Raw genomic sequence first — 16,004 nt, 5'->3', positions numbered from 1 at the left:
TTCGGGGCGTGCCAATGATGTGGCGTGACCCAGCCCACATGAGAGGGTCATGTGATGTTACCGGAGCGCCCGGGGTTTGGGGGCGATGACGGGTCCACCGACGGGACTGTAAAGAGAGGAGCAGCACATCAACCCCCTCAGGATGACATGCCTGAGGGGCATTTTAAACAACTAGTATTGCTTTAGAGCCCTAATAACACAAGGTAGATTGGTCCTACTACTGTTCAAATGTACCAAATGTACAAAAATGTATCTGAAATGTAGCCGTACACATCAACAACCGTCGCTTTACATAATAACACCCCACTTTGACATGTGTATCTGAAATGCAGCTGTGTAGCTCAGTTGGTAGAGCATGGCGTTTGCAACGCCAGGGTTGTGGGTTCGATTCCCACGGGGGGCCAAAAATAAATAAAAAATGTATGCACTCACTAACTGTAAGTCGCTCTGGATAAGATCGTCTGCTAAATGACTCAAATGTAAATGTAGGCCTACACATCATTTGTGCCTACCAACACGCGCAGATGAGCACCACTAGCCTTATCAAATATTCTTACAGGCTTCATAGCTTAAACTTCAATAATTAGAAAAAACAACAACAAAAAACTTAATCCTAACACTAATTCTAACCCTAAACCCCCTAGAAATAGCATTTGACCTTGTTGGGACCAACAAAATGTCCCCAGTAGGGGACTTCTAGTCCCCAAAAGTATAGTGAAACACGTCCACACACACACACACACAATAGCAAGAGAGCAGGGAGGGGGCGAAAAAGTATTGACATCACCTTTACAGTAGCCTATCAAACAACGATTGTGTAATGCAAATCAATGATAACAGAGTGAAAGTTTGCCTACTTTTTTTAGTAGGCTACACACGGTATTGGTCCTACATACAACATGTACAAAAATTTAAGTCTATCTGAAATACAGCCATATACACAACAACTGTCCTTTTGAAAGAAAGCACACGATGTTGAAGAGAAGCCCCCCCGAAGACTGGTAGCCTGAGATGCTCTCATTAAAACAGCACACATCGTAACCATCGAGTCAGGACCATGGCCAGAAGGCTACCGCCAGTCAGCACGATGAAAATAACATTAGATGCACTGCCAATTTCAGTATCACCTCAGAGCACAACCAATAGGCTACATTGGTCATTGTCCCTATACCAATCAAATAACACAAAGCTGTATATCTATCAATAGCAACAGGACCTTCTCTCCCATTGCTCAGTTTGTCCGGACGGCAAGCTCTAGGAAGAGTCTTGGTGGTTCCAAACTTCTTCCATTTAAGAATGATGGAAGCCACTGTGTTCTTGGGGACCTTCAATGCTGCAGAAATTGTTTGGTACCCTTCCCCAGATCTGTGCCTCGACACAATCCTGTCTCGGAGCTCTACGGACAATTCCTTCGACCTCATGGCTTGGTTTTTGCTCTGACATGCACTGTCAACTGTGGGACCTTATATAGAAAGGTGTGTGCCTTTACAAATCATGTCCAATCAATTTAATTTACCACAGGTGGACTTCAATCAAGTTCTAGAAACATCTCAAGGATGATTAATGGAAACAGGATGCACCTGAGCTCAATTTCGAGTCTTATAGCAAAGGGTCTGAATACTTATGTAAATAAGGTATTTCTGCTTTTTATTTGTAATAAATTAGCAAACATTTCTAAAAATCTGTTTTTGCTTTGTCATTATGGGGTATTGTGTGCAGATTGATGAAGGTTAAAAACGATATAATCTATTTTAGAATAATGCTGTAACATAACAAAATGTGGAAAAAGTAAAGGGGTCTGAATACTTTCCGAATGCACTGTATCAATAGCAATTAGACCCGCAAAAGCAAGCAAAGAAATTAAGAATCACAGATAAATCTAAAAGATGCATTGAAGTAAAAAGCAAAGGCCTAAACTATACATTACATTCAAAAATCAGCCAAACAAACAGTAGGCTTACATGAGGGAAAACCAATTAATTAATAATTCTGTCAAGGTGGCCAGGGCAATAAAGGTTGTAGTTGAACATTTAGACGAGTTGCAGCCTCCTCCATGCTGTGTTGAATCTCATGAGAATTTTCTGATTCCATTCTTCTTCCTGGTGCAATTTACTTGTCAGGTCCCACTCAAATGCCACCTGGACAAGCTGGGCTTCTCGTTGATGTAACATGCTGCGTCTGTGTTCACTGAATACGTTCTTCAGAGTGGAGAAGGAACTTTTTCACATTGCTGTAGATGTCCCAAATGTTAATCCAATTCCATGTTTCAGTGCCAACAGCACAGTCGGCATTGCTGACAAAGGCCCACCGTATCTTTGAAGAACACTGAGTGGGGTGTCCATTTGTTGTTGCCGGCTGTGGTTGCGATTTCACTTTGCAAGAATCAATAAACTCTGCTTCCACTGGTTCAGTTTGGTTAGATCCAACTGGTAGTCAGGTGCTAGTGGCTGAGGTAACAGAGATGCAGGTGCTTGTTGTAATGTTACCCTCGTGCTGTTGGTGCTAGGCCATGGCTCTTCTCGATCTTGTTGATCAACAGGCAGCGTGGGGGATGGGCGGGTATTATATTTGCTGCTAGGCTCCTCAACCTCGGTGGTCTGGTCAGCAGGCTGCTCCGGGAGCTCAGCATCGCACTCGACATGGTGGTCCTCCGTTTTATTGCTCTTGGCTGTGCCCAGCCATTTTCGGATATCCTTGCTGATTAGACAGCTATAATTAAGAGCACACCGCTACCAAAATGAAACGAAGCTAGTAGCTACTAGCTAGTCTATTATTAGCTGTAGCTGTTTGGAAAAGTGAATGCATTTTGGGATTTTAAATATTACACTGAACAAAAATAAATGCAACATGTAAAGTGTTGGTCCCATATTCCATGAGCTGAAATAAAAGAATCCCGAAATCTTCCATATGCACAAAAAACGTATTTCTCTCACATTTGTTTACCTCTGTTAGTGAGCATTTCTCCTTTGCCAAGATAATCCATCCACCTGACAGGTGTGGCATATCAAGAAGTTGATTAAACAGCATGATCATTACACAGGTGCACCTTGTGCTGGCCACTGCAATTTTGTCACACAACACAATGGCACAGATGTCTCAAGTTTTGAGAGAGTGTTGTAGAGCATGAACCTGCAGGAGCGAGTCACTGCTTTGATGTTTGCAGAGAATGACAGGGTGTTGTCTAGGATCACGCCAAGGTTCTTTGAACTCTGGGAGAGCGACACTGTGGAGTTGTCAACCGTGATGGAGAGGTCTTTGAGCGGGTAGCCCTTCCCTGGGAGGAAGAGCAGCTCCGTCTTGTCGAGGTTGAGCTTGAGGTGGTGGGCCAACGTCCAAGCTGAGATATCTGCCAGGCACTCAAAGATTTGTGTCGCCACATGGGTGTCAGAAAGGGGGAAGTTGAAAAGTAGTTGAGTGTCATCTGCATAGCAATGATAGGAGAGACCATGTGAGGATATGATGGAGCCGAGTGACTTGGTGTATAGAGAGAAGAGGAGAGGGCCTAGAACCGAGGCCTGGGGGACACCAGTAGTGAGAGTATGTGGTGCAGACAAAGATCCTGTCCACGTCACCTGGTAGGAGCGGCCTACCAGGTAGGATGCAATCCAAGAGTGTGCAGACCCTGACCCGCCCAGCCCTGAGAGGGTGAAGAGGAGGATCTGATGGTTCACGGTGTCGAAGGCAGCAGATAGCTCTAGGAGGATGAAAACAAAGGAGAGAGAGTCAGCTTTGGCAGTGAGGAGAGCCGCCGTGACACAGAGGAGAGCAGTCTCTGTTGAGTGACCTGTCTTGAAGCCTGACTGGTTAGGGTCAAGAAGATCGTTCTGATAGAGATAACGAGAGACTTAATCAGAGACAACATGCCTAAGTGTTTTGGAAAGAAAAGAAAGAAAGGATAACGGTCTATAGTTTTTGACATCAGAAGTCGATTGTTGATTTCTTGAGGAGGGGAGCGACTCGGGCCATTTTGAAGACAGAGGGAACGCAGCCAGTGGTCAGGGATGAGTTGATGAGGGAAGTGAAGAATGGGAGAAGGTCTCCAGAGATGGTCGGGAGAAGGTCTCCAGAGATGGTCTGGAGAAGGGAGGAGGGGATGGGGGTCGAGGAGACAGGTTGTCAGGCGGCCAGACCTCACTAGTCGCATGATTTCATCTGGAGAGAGAGGGGAGAAAGAGGTCAAGCCGTAGGCTAGTTCTGTGTGAGTGGGACCAGTGGACTCAATAGGCTGAGTGAATGAGGAGCGGATGTCGTCAATCTTCTTTTCAAAGTGGTTGACAAAGTCGTCCACAGAGAGGGAGGAGGGAGGGGGAGGGGGTGGATGATTAAGGAGGGAGGAGAAGGTGGAAAATAGTTTCCTAGGGTTAGAGGCAGAAGCTTGAAATTTAGAGTGATAGGAAGTGGCTTTAGCAGCGGATACAGAGAAACAGAAGGTAGAGAGGAGGGAGTGAAAGGATGATAGGTCCTCTGGAAGTTTAGTTTTCCTCCATTTTCGCTCAGCTGTCCGCAGCACTGTTCTGTAAGCCACAGAGCGGGAGGGGAGGGCCAGGCTGGCCGGGAGGAAAGGGGACAGTGCGAGTCATAGGATGCCGAAAGGGAGGAGAGTAGGGCCGAAGAGGCAGAATCAGGAGACAGGAGGGAGAAGGATTTAGCAGAAGGGAGAGAAGACAGGATAGAAGAGGAGAGAGTAGTGGGAGAGAGAGAGCGAAGATTGCGACGGAACATGACCATCTGGGTAGGGGCTGAGTGGCTAGGGTTGGAGGAAAGGGAGACAGAAAAGGAAACAAAGTAGTGATCAGAGACGTGGAGTGGGGTTGCAGTGAGATTTGTAGGGGAACAGCCTCTAGTAAAGATGAGGTCAAGCGTATTGCCTGCCTTGTGAGTTGGAGGGGATTTGGAAAGGGTGAGGTCAAAAGAGGCAAGGAGGGGAAAGAGAGCGTTGGAAAGAAATGAATCAAAGGCAGACATTGGGAGGTTGAAGTCGCCAAGTACGAAGGAGGTGAGCCATCGTCAGGAAATGAGTTTATCAAGGTGCCAAGCTCATTGAGGAACTCTCCAAGGCACCTGGTGGACGATAGATGACAACAGTGTTAAGCTTGAGTAGAGAAGTGACAGTGACAGCATGGAATTCAAATGAGCAGATGGACAGGTGAGAGAGGGAGAAAAGAGAAAATCTCCAGTTAGGAGAAATGAGTAGCCCTTTCACCACTGCGACGACCAGATGCTCTTGGACTATGATAGAAAACGTAGTCAGATGAAGAGAGAGCAGCTGGAGTAGCAGTGTTCTCTGGGGGGACCCATGTCTCCATCAGGGCCAAAAAGTCAAGGGACTAAAGGGCAGCATAGGCTGAAATGAACTCAGCGTTCTTGACCGCAGATCGGCAGTTCCAAACGCTGCCAGAGACCCGGAATTCCACATGGGTTGTGCGTGCAGGGTATACTAAATTAGGATGGTTGCAGCCAAGGGGTGGGGAGCGTCTGTAAAGCCTACAGGGAGAGGAGCAAACAGGTATAGAAAACACACATATAGTTGCCAAAGCTGCAAAATAGCAAAATAAGATAATCTGAAAATAACTAGGTAAGATACTCAAGTGACCCTTACAAAAAAATATTGTAGTTTTGAAACTGCAGTAGAAGTGCAGTAACTGCAGTTGACTGTGGTATTTTGGACGCAGTAATTGCAGAATAACTGCATAGTACTGCAGTTCAGTTATACTGCACTTTGACTGCAATCTTTTTTCATAAGGGGAGAGTGGTGTGGAGCCTTCCTGCTTTTCCTTCCTCAAACAACTCCTCAGAACCGTCTTTGTTTCGGCGACGAGACCGCCACTGACATGACCGCCGCTGAGAAGCCAGGGGAGACTGATGTACTAACACTAATTGCTAATTGCCTAGCAGAGGTGAAGAGCACACCTCCCTGTACTAATTGCTGATTGCCTAGGAGAGTAGAAACCACTCCCCCTCCAATACAGCCACTGATTACCAAAACAAGTCACAAATTGCCCTGCCCCTTGATCCTGGTTGATGTGTCAACAATCATCTGCAAGTTATGAGCAGTCAGCAGTTCACACACCAAGTAGGCTACTGGGAAGACAGGCAGCGCTTAAAGTAGATGGCCCTATCTAGCAAAAAGACAGTACTAGATCCACAGATAAAGACAAAAAGTATACTTATTGCTCCTGGAGATATCGCGAGTCCTCTAGCTATAGAATGAAAATAGAGAGAGAATGGAGTAGAGAGAGAGAGAGATAATGAAGTACAGAGAATGGAGTAGAGAGAGAGAGAGATAATGAAGTACAGAGAATGGAGTATAGAGAGAGAGAGATAATGAAGTACAGAGAATGGAGTAGAGAGAGAGAGAGAGAGAGAGAGAGAGAGAGAGAGAGAGAGACAGAGAGAGAGAGAGAGAGAGAGAGAGATAATGAAGTACACAGAATGGAGTCGAGAGAGAGATAATGAAGTACAGAGAATGGAGTAGAGAGAGAGAGAGAGAGAGAGAGAGAGAGAGAGAGAGAGAGAGAGAGAGAGAGAGAGAGAGAGATAATGAAGTACAGAGAATGGAGTAGAGAGAGAGAGAGAGATAATGAAGTACAGAGAATGGAGTAGAGAGAGAGAGAGATAATGAAGTACACAGAATGGAGTAGAGAAGAGATAATGAAGTACAGAGAATGGAGTAGAGAGAGAGAGAGATAATGAAGTACAGAGAATGGAGTAGAGAGAGAGAGAGAGATAATGAAGTACAGAGAATGGAGTATACATATAGAGAGAGATAATGAAGTACAGAGAATGGAGTAGAGAGAGAGAGAGAGAGATAATGAAGTACAGAGAATGGAGTAGAGAGAGAGAGAGAGCGATAATGAAGTACAGATAATGGAGTAGAGAGAGAGATAATGAAGTACAGAAAATGGAGTATAGAGAGAGAGATAATGAAGTACAGAGAATGGAGTATAGAGAGAGAGAGATAATGAAGTACAGAGAATGGAGTAGAGAGAGGGAGAATGGAGTAGAGAGAATGGAGTAGAGAGAATTGAGTAGAGAGAGAGGGAGAATGAAGTAGAGAGAATGGAGTAGAGAGAATGGAGTAGAGAGAATGAAGTAAAGAGAATGGAGTAGAAAGAATGAAGTAGAGAGAATGGAGTAGAGAGAATGGAGTAGAGAGAGAGAGATAATGAAGTAAAGAGAATGGAGTAGAGAGAGAGAGATAATGAAGTACAGAGAATTGAGTATATAGAAAGAGAGATAATGAAGTACAGAAAATGGAGTAGAGAGCGAGAGATAATGAAGTACAGAGAAGAGTAGAGAGAGAGAGATAATGAAGTACAGAGAATGGAGTATAGAGAGAGAGAGATAATGAAGTACAGAGAATGGAGTTGAGAGAGAGAGATAATGAAGTACAGAGAATGGAGTATAGAGAGAGAGATAATGAAGTACAGAGAATGGAGTAGAGAGAGAGAGAGATAATGAGGTAGAGAGAGAGAATGGAGTAGAGAGAGCGAGATAATGAAGTACAGAGAATGGAGTAGCGAGAGAGAGAGATAATGAAGTACAGAGAATGGAGTATAGAGAGAGAGCGATAATGAAGTACAGAGAATGGAGTAGAGAAAGAGAGAGAGAGAGAGAGAGAGAGAGAGAGAGAGAGAGAGAGAGAGAGAGAGAGAGAGAGAGAGAGAGAGATAATGAAGTACACAGAATGGAGTAGAGAGAGAGATAATGAAGTACAGATAATGGAGTAGAGAGAGAGAGAGATAATGAAGTACAGAGAATGGAGTAGAGAGAGAGAGATAATGAAGTACAGAGAATGGAGTATAGAGAGAGAGAGATAATGAAGTACAGAGAATGGAGAAGCGAGAGAGAGAGATAATGAAGTACAGAGAATGGAGTATAGAGAGAGAGCGATAATGAAGTACAGAGAATGGAGTAGAGAGAGAGAGATAATGAAGTACAGAGAATGGAGTAGAGAGAGATAGATAATGAAGTACAGAGAATGGAGTAGAGAGAGAGAGAGAGAGAGAGAGAGAGAGAGAGAGAGAGAGAGAGAGAGATAATGAAGTACACAGAATGGAGTAGAGAGAGAGATAATGAAGTACAGAGAATTGAGTAGAGAGAGAGAGAGATAATGAAGTACAGAGAACGGAGTAGAGAGAGAGAGATAATGAAGCACAGAGAATGGAGTAGAGAGAGAGAGATAATGAAGTACAGAGAATGGAGTAGAGAGAGAGATAATGAAGTACAGAGAATTTAGTATATAGAAAGAGAGATAATGAAGTACAGAGAATGGAGTTGAGAGCGAGAGATAATGAAGTACAGAGAATGGAATAGAGAGAGAGAGATAATGAAGTACAGAGAATGGAGTATAGAGAGAGAGAGAGATAATGAAGTACAGAGAATGGAGTTGAGAGAGAGAGATAATGAAGTACAGAGAATGGAGTATAGAGAGAGAGATAATGAAGTACAGAGAATGGAGTAGAGAGAGAGAGATATAATGAGGTAGAGAGAATGGAGTAGAGAGAGCGAGATAATGAAGTACAGAGAATGGAGTATATAGAGAGAGATAATGAAGTACAGAGAATGGAGTATAGAGAGAGAGAGATAATGAAGTACAGATAATGTAGAGAGAGATAATGAAGTACAGAGAATGGAGTAGAGAGAGGGAGAATGAAGTAGAGAGAATGGAGTAGAGAGAATGGAGTAGAGAGAATTGAGTAGAGAGAAAGGGAGAATGAAGTAGAGAGAATGGAGTAGAGAGAATGGAGTAGAGAGAATGAAGTAAAGAGAATGGAGTAGAGAGAATGAAGTAGAGGGAATGGAGTAGAGAGAATGGAGTAGAGAGAATGAAGTAGAGAGAATGGAGTAGAGAGAGAGAGAGGTGACAGAATGAAAACGAGATAAATAAATAAATAGTTGTGGAGAGGAGCGATAGAGAGAGAGAGAGAGAGAGAGAGAGAGAGAGAGAGAGATAGAGAGAGAGAGAGGGGGAAACAACTACTTTAAGGTCTCAAAGTGAGTGACGCCAACGATTGAAATGCTACTAGCGCGCACCGCTAACTAGCTAGCCCTTTCACACCGGTTACACTTGTATCCATTTTCATATGGGTGGCCCCAACAGGAATATAATCCATGACAACTGGCAGTTAGGAGGGGAACATAGAAAACAGCATGGGTATAGAATCACTGCTGTCTTAAAGCAGTCAAACCCAATGGGAGCTGAAGAGGTCTACATACCAACAGACCGTCCAGGCACAGCACAGCGTTCACATCACAGTCACTGTTGTTTAACATATGAACATGCAACGAAGGGGGAGGGAAACATGTTGAAATTCAAGTTCAATATAGAGTGAAGGAGGGGAGGTGAGGAGAAACAAAAGAGGTAACTATCCACAGGAATGAAACCGTATTCCATCGCTTTTCAAGCACACATCAGATGGCAAATATTACTACAGTGACTCCATGGACAGAAGCCATATTTGACAGAGAGAGAGAGAGAGAGAGATGAGAGAGAACCTCCTGCCAAATGTATGACCATATTAGAGACACATATTTCCCTCAGATTACACAGACCCACAAAGAATTTGAAAACAAATCCAATTTTGATAAACTCCCATATCTATTGGGTGAAATACCAGTGTGCAATCACAGCAGCAAGATTTGTGACCTGTTGCCACAAGAAAAGGGCAACCAGTGAAGAACAAACCATTGTAAATACAACCCATATTTATGTTTATTTATTTTCCATTGTTTATTTATTTGTATTTATTCTTTTACTTTAACTATTTGCACTTCATTACAACACTGAATATAGACATAATACGACATTTGAAATGTCTTTGTTCTTTTGGAACTTTTGTGAGTGTAATATTTACTGTTCACTTTTTATTGTTCATTTCACTTTTGTTCATCCATTTCACTTGCTTTGGCAATGTAAACATATGTTTCCCATGCCAATAAAGCCCCTTGAATTGAATTGAATTGAGAGAGAGACATCCAGGATGGTCAAGCTGGCCACTGTGGGCAGATCTGGAAAAATGGCTGAACTGAAAGAACACTGCCTGAGACCCATCTCTGGACTCTGCCAAGCCAAGAGTGACAGAGCCCTAACAGAGCCCTAGCAGAGCCCTAACAGAGCCCTAGCAGAGCCCTAACAGAGCCCTAGCAGAGCCCTAGCAGAGCCCTAACAGAGCCCTAGCAGAGCCCTAACAGAGCCCTAGCAGAGCCCTAACAGAGCCCTAGCAGAGCCCTAACAGAGCCCTAGCAGAGCCCTAGCAGAGCCCTAACAGAGCCCTAACAGAGCCCTAGCAGAGCCCTAACAGAGCCCTAACAGAGCCCTAGCAGAGCCCTAACAGAGCCCTAGCAGAGCCCTAACAGAGCCCTAGCAGAGCCCTAGCAGAGCCCTAGCAGAGCCCTAGCAGAGCCCTAACAGAGCCCTAGCAGAGCCCTAACATAGCCCTACCAGAGCCCTAACAGAGCCCTAACAGAGCCCTAACAGAGCCCTAGCAGAGCCCTAACAGAGCCCTAACAGAGCCCTAGCAGAGCCCTAACAGAGCCCTAGCAGAGCCCTAACAGAGCCCTAGCAGAGCCCTAGCAGAGCCCTAGCAGAGCCCTAACAGAGCCCTAGCAGAGCCCTAGCAGAGTCCTAACAGAGCCCTAACAGAGCCCTAACAGAGCCCTAGCAGAGCCCTAACAGAGCCCTAGCAGAGCCCTAACAGAGCCCTAGCAGAGCCCTAACAGAGCCCTAGCAGAGCCCTAACAGAGCCCTACCAGAGCCCTAGCAGAGCCCTAACAGAGCCCTAACAGAGCCCTAGCAGAGCCCTAACAGAGCCCTAGCAGAGCCCTAACAGAGCCCTAGCAGAGCCCTAACAGAGCCCTACCAGAGCCCTAGCAGAGCCCTAACAGAGCCCTAACAGAGCCCTAGCAGAGCCCTAACAGAGCCCTAGCAGAGCCCTAACAGAGCCCTAGCAGAGCCCTAGCAGGGCCCTAGCAGAGCCCTAGCAGAGCCCTAACAGAGCCCTAGCAGAGCCCTAACAGAGTCCTAACAGAGCCCTAACAGAGCCCTAGCAGAGCCCTAACAGAGCCCTAACAGAGCCCTAACAGAGCCCTAGCAGAGCCCTAACAGAGCCCTAACAGAGCCCTAGCAGAGCCCTAACAGAGCCCTAACATAGCCCTAACAGAGCCCTAGCAGAGCCCTAACAGAGCCCTAACAGAGCCCTAGCAGAGCCCTAACAGAGCCCTAACAGAGCCCTAACAGAGCCCTAGCAGAGCCCTAACAGAGCCCTCTCCTTCTCTCTCTTTCATTCTTTTATTTAATTATTTATCTCGTTCATTCTGTGTTTTTTCTTCTCCTCCTGATGAAAAGACATGGCACAGCCCCAGGTCACACTCATACTAACTGACACAAGGGAGCCTGGGAGGTGTCATTTTGGTTTTCCTTTCTTTTCATTTTTGTATTTACTCCCCCTACTTCTGATATAATTTCATCCAGCACACATCTTCCCAACAGCGCCACTCACTAACCCAAATTGACCCCTTTCCTGAGAGAAGCATTTACATTTACATTTAAGTCATTTAGCAGACGCTCTTATCCAGAGCGACTTACAAATTGGTGCATTCAACTTAGAAGCAATGTGTGTATGTGTGTGTATGTGTGGTGTGTGCGTGTGTCAGAGAACAAGAGGCATGCAGGGTTAGACTTTGCATACTGTATTATCAGTACATATCTATAGGGTGGGTGGTACATTCCTTACCCTGAAAGTAGTCTATCGACCAGGAGAAACAGTAATCCTGAATAAATTGAAATCAACTAAATTATTTGGTTTGACATTTGCCCTTTCATTTTTACATTGCACATATGCCCCAGTCACTTCCATAGATGTTTAGCTAGCGGTGGCTAAAGTTAGCTGAAGTTGGGGCGGCAGGTAGCTTAGTGGTTAAGAGCGTTGTGCCAGTTATCGAAAGGTCGCTGGTTCTAATCCCCGAGCCGACTAGGTGAAAAATCTGCCGATGTGCCCTTGAGCAAGGCACTTAACCCTAATTGCTCATGTAAGTCGCTCTGGATAAGAGCGTCTGCTAAATGACGTATATGTATGTATATGTATATGTAAGTTTGTAGTGGCTGTTTAAAGAAAACCAAACCATCCAGTTCCCCCTGGCCCAGAGACTACTTTCAGGGTGAGGAACCAACTATTAAGTTGTAAAATGTTGAACTTGTCCTTTAAAGGGGCAATCTGCAGTTGATACATTCATACTCTATCAGAACCCAAAATATGAACTTGTTTAACTCCAATGTTTGTAAACAAAATAAATGTAAACAAAAACGAAATACCCTCAAAACATGTTTAAAACTATAATTTTGCTATCATGGATGGTCAGTCCTTGAATCCATAGCTTTGTCTATGAATTTGAGAGTGGTTAAATTTCTCCAGCCCCATCCCTCAGTTTTTTACCGAAACAGGGGTGTGGAAAATGCTTTGTTATTGTTTCAACTGCTGATTGCCACTTTAACTGTGTGGACTATTTTACTTCATACTGTTAACTTCTCTTCAATCATCAGTTTATCACTGCCAAAAACAGAACATACACTTTAAGTGGTTGTACATTTTTATCTATGGTTGCTGTCAACTCCTCTCACAGCCTCCGATGCCAAATGTCTCCTGTTTGGTCGCATTGACGATACACACGCACATGTTGACAACAGTCAAGCTTTCAGACTACAATATGGAAGCAAACCCCTTTTAAAGACAAACTGACTCCAGTAATCCTTGTAGCTGTAGTACTGTTATATCTACACCAGACCACTTCAGCATGAACATACATGAACAATAGTAGTGGAATAAAAGTGTTCTTTAAAATCCATTATCTCACAACTTATATGACCCATTCCTACAGAAATATTAGCACTGTATGTGGTCTGCTAAAACATCTGCTAAATGGCATATATTGGTCTGCAGTATGGGAGTGGGTGGCTGTGAGTGTGTGTGTGTGTGTGTGTGTATGTGTGTGTGTGAGTCTGTGACTCAGTGTGTGTGTGCGTGTGTGTGTGTTTGTGTGTATGTGAGTGTGAGCCTGTGACTCTGTGTGTGAGTCTATAACTCAGTGTGTGTGTGTGTGTGTGCGTGTGTGTGTTTGTGTGTGTGTGTGTGTGTGTGTGTGTGAGCCTGTGACTGTGTGTGTGTGTGTGTGTGTGTGAGCCTGTGACTCTGTGTGTGAGTCTATAACTCAATGTGTGTGTGTGCGTGTGTGTGTGTGTGTGTGTGTGTGTGTGTGTGTGTGTGTGTGTGTGTGTGTGTGTGTGTGTGTGAGATGGGCGTAGGAAACAGAGTCAAGCAACACATGCGATTGGAGGATCCTCGTGGGTGGGCAAACACATGTGGCCTGCTGGATTAGGAAGTGGTAAACCACATCTTTTTATTACGGAGACGTCTCTATAATCCCCCTCTGTCTCGTGGGAGTGGGGAGGCCCTCTAACTCTCCTCCCCGGCCCTCAGTCGCCTCCCATGCTCCCCATCACTCCCTCACATACAAATGCATGCACACACACACACACGCAAACACACACACACACACCTCAAAACACACCCCAGAGTCTATAATAATTAGCGTCAGGACCAACCCGAGGTATTTTCTGCACCAAAACCTCCGAATGTTTTATTCACCAGTGAGCAAGCATGTTCCATTTACATTTACATTTACGTCATTTAGCAGACGCTCTTATCCAGAGCGACTTACAAATGTTCCGTAATATCATGTTCTGCCCAAGTAGGCCAAAGCCCAGGAACCCCTGAAGAACTTCCTGCTTTCATTAAATATAACTTTACTCCTCATTTTTCATCTCTGGTGTCGTCATCGTTGAAGTGGTGGAGGGGTGCGTTCCATGGACATATCCTCCTAGTCTTAGGTTGCGTCCCAAATGGCACCTTATTCCCTTCATAGTGCACTACCTTTGGCCTATTTTTGACCAGAGTCCTATGGGCCCTGGTCAAAAGTAGTACACTATTTAGGGAATAGGGTGCCATTTGGGACACAGAACGCTGTAGCTCTACCCACATCCACTTGTATCAGGCTGCCAATTAAAACATGAATCAACTGTAGGGAAATAGTGTCACTTTTTGTCAGATATTGGCAGAATACGTTAAAAGAAAATATGCTGTGAAAAGGTTTTTATTTTGGCTCTGTTGAGACCCAAAACACAATTCTAAATCAGACTGTTGTTAAATATATAGACATATACATTTACATTTTACATTTTAGTCATTTAGCAGACGCTCTTATCCAGAGCGACTTACAGTATCCAGTATCTGTATCACATGGGGAACAGTTATATATTATAATTTATAAACCTGTGTTCATAAAGTGTCCCGGAGAAGGAGTGCTGATCTACAATCAGGTCCCCCCTCTCCATTTAATTACGATCTAAAAGGCTAAACTGATTCTAGATCAGCACTCTGAGACACTTTGTGAATACAGGCCCTGTAGCCAACAGATCTGATAGATGTATACTTGGGTCTGATTTTACCTGGCAGTGGAAGACATACTCAGGTGTGTTCTTCTTAAACTTCATGTTCCAGACCAGAGCTACACCGTCAGGCTCATGAGGAGCATCCTCGTTGTTGTTGTAGGACGCCACCAACAGCTCTGAGTACTGGGGAGGAAGAGGAGGGGGAGGAAGAGGAGGGGGAAGAGAGAGGACAAGATAAAATAAGATGGAGAGAGAGGAGCGGAAGGAAAGAGGAAACAGATGAATGAGAGGGAAAATTTAAGCAGGATCAGGGGAGGAGGAAGAGGATGGAGAGGAGGAAGAGCATGGAGAGGAGGAAGAGGATGTAGAGGAGGAAGAGGATGGAGAGGAGGAAGAGGATGGAGAGGAGGAAGAGGATGGAGAGGAGGAAGAGGATGGAGAGGAGGAAGTAAAAATACAACGATTGGGTCCTTGTGGTGTAGGGTGAAGTTACACCTAAATGCTGATCTTGGGTCAATTTATCATTTTCCCCACTATTGGTAAGGTTAGGATTGGGGGAGGGGAAGCTGATCCTAGATCTGTACATAGGGGAAACTTCACCCAAAAGCAGTCCTTACCTGAGGGGACCAGTCCAGACAGGTGATGACTCGATGTTTGGACCAGTGATCGTCATAGAACAGCCTACTGAGGCACAGACTGGACCCGCCTTGTAAGTCCCTGTGGCCAATAGAAACAGGTGTCAGAGGTCACTGGGTGATGTCATTGTATGTGAGGTCAAATGGGGTTCTGAGAGGATGATGACATTATGAGGAGGGCATGTGTTTGAAGAAGTCATGTCCTGATTTACACCAAAGGCAATACTCCATGAGGCCATTAGCAGCTCCATAGACATGCATACACATACCATGTTCCTTCTACAGACATCACAACAGATAGACACACATATGCACGCACGCAAGCACACACACTCACCAAATACCCTTCGCCTGAAACACACACACACACACGCACACACACACACGCACACACACATTCTTACCCCTCCTTGTCATCCAGGTCTCGTCCGCTGTAGTCGAAGAAGATGTCTGATTCCTGGGCCAGGGCTCTCTCCATCACTCTGATGCTGCAGTCAAAGAAACTGAGAAACTCCTCCGATTTGAGGATCTTCTGCTTCTCTTCCTCTGTCAGCTCCCTGCAGGGGTAGCCTGACACACACGCAGACATGAATACACATGCACGCAGGCCCACAGACATACAAGTATGCACAAGTACGCACGAGTACACACACAGGAATAGGTCAAATTAGGAAAACAACAATTTTCAGAGACACACACCACCCAGACACACACCACCCAGACACAGGTCTCTGTGGTAGCCTGATTCACAAACAAATAAACACACTCACATTCACACTTGGAAATAAATATCCACTTGTCATCTCAAACACCCACCCATTCCCAAACTACTACCCTGAACTTGCACTAAATACAGTACAGTGAGTGTATACCCAAATAAACATGATTCAAACTCCACAAACACAAAGACAACAGTCTGGTTG

The 16,004-nt window shown here is 44.9% G+C and overlaps 1 pseudogene across 1 annotated transcript in view; it reads right to left on the bottom strand.

Moving 5' to 3' along the window:
* Positions 1–16,004, bottom strand: part of LOC311120054 (cytoplasmic dynein 1 intermediate chain 1-like) — a 119,114-nt pseudogene that overhangs the window by 38,906 nt on the left and 64,204 nt on the right. Inside the window, exons 8-11 of the transcript XR_014615246.1 lie at positions 15,796–15,822; positions 15,486–15,651; positions 15,064–15,163; positions 14,504–14,629 (exon numbers count right to left, since the gene is read on the bottom strand). The product of XR_014615246.1 is annotated as a cytoplasmic dynein 1 intermediate chain 1-like (transcript). The remainder of the gene's footprint in view (positions 1–14,503; positions 14,630–15,063; positions 15,164–15,485; positions 15,652–15,795; positions 15,823–16,004) is intronic.

The sequence above is a fragment of the Coregonus lavaretus genome (genome assembly GCF_964263955.1).
Source record: "Coregonus lavaretus genome assembly, chromosome: 3".
Taxonomy (NCBI): domain Eukaryota; kingdom Metazoa; phylum Chordata; class Actinopteri; order Salmoniformes; family Salmonidae; genus Coregonus; species Coregonus lavaretus.
Note: the sequence above shows the minus strand (reverse complement) of the source record. Positions and strands in the feature narration are given on the sequence as shown.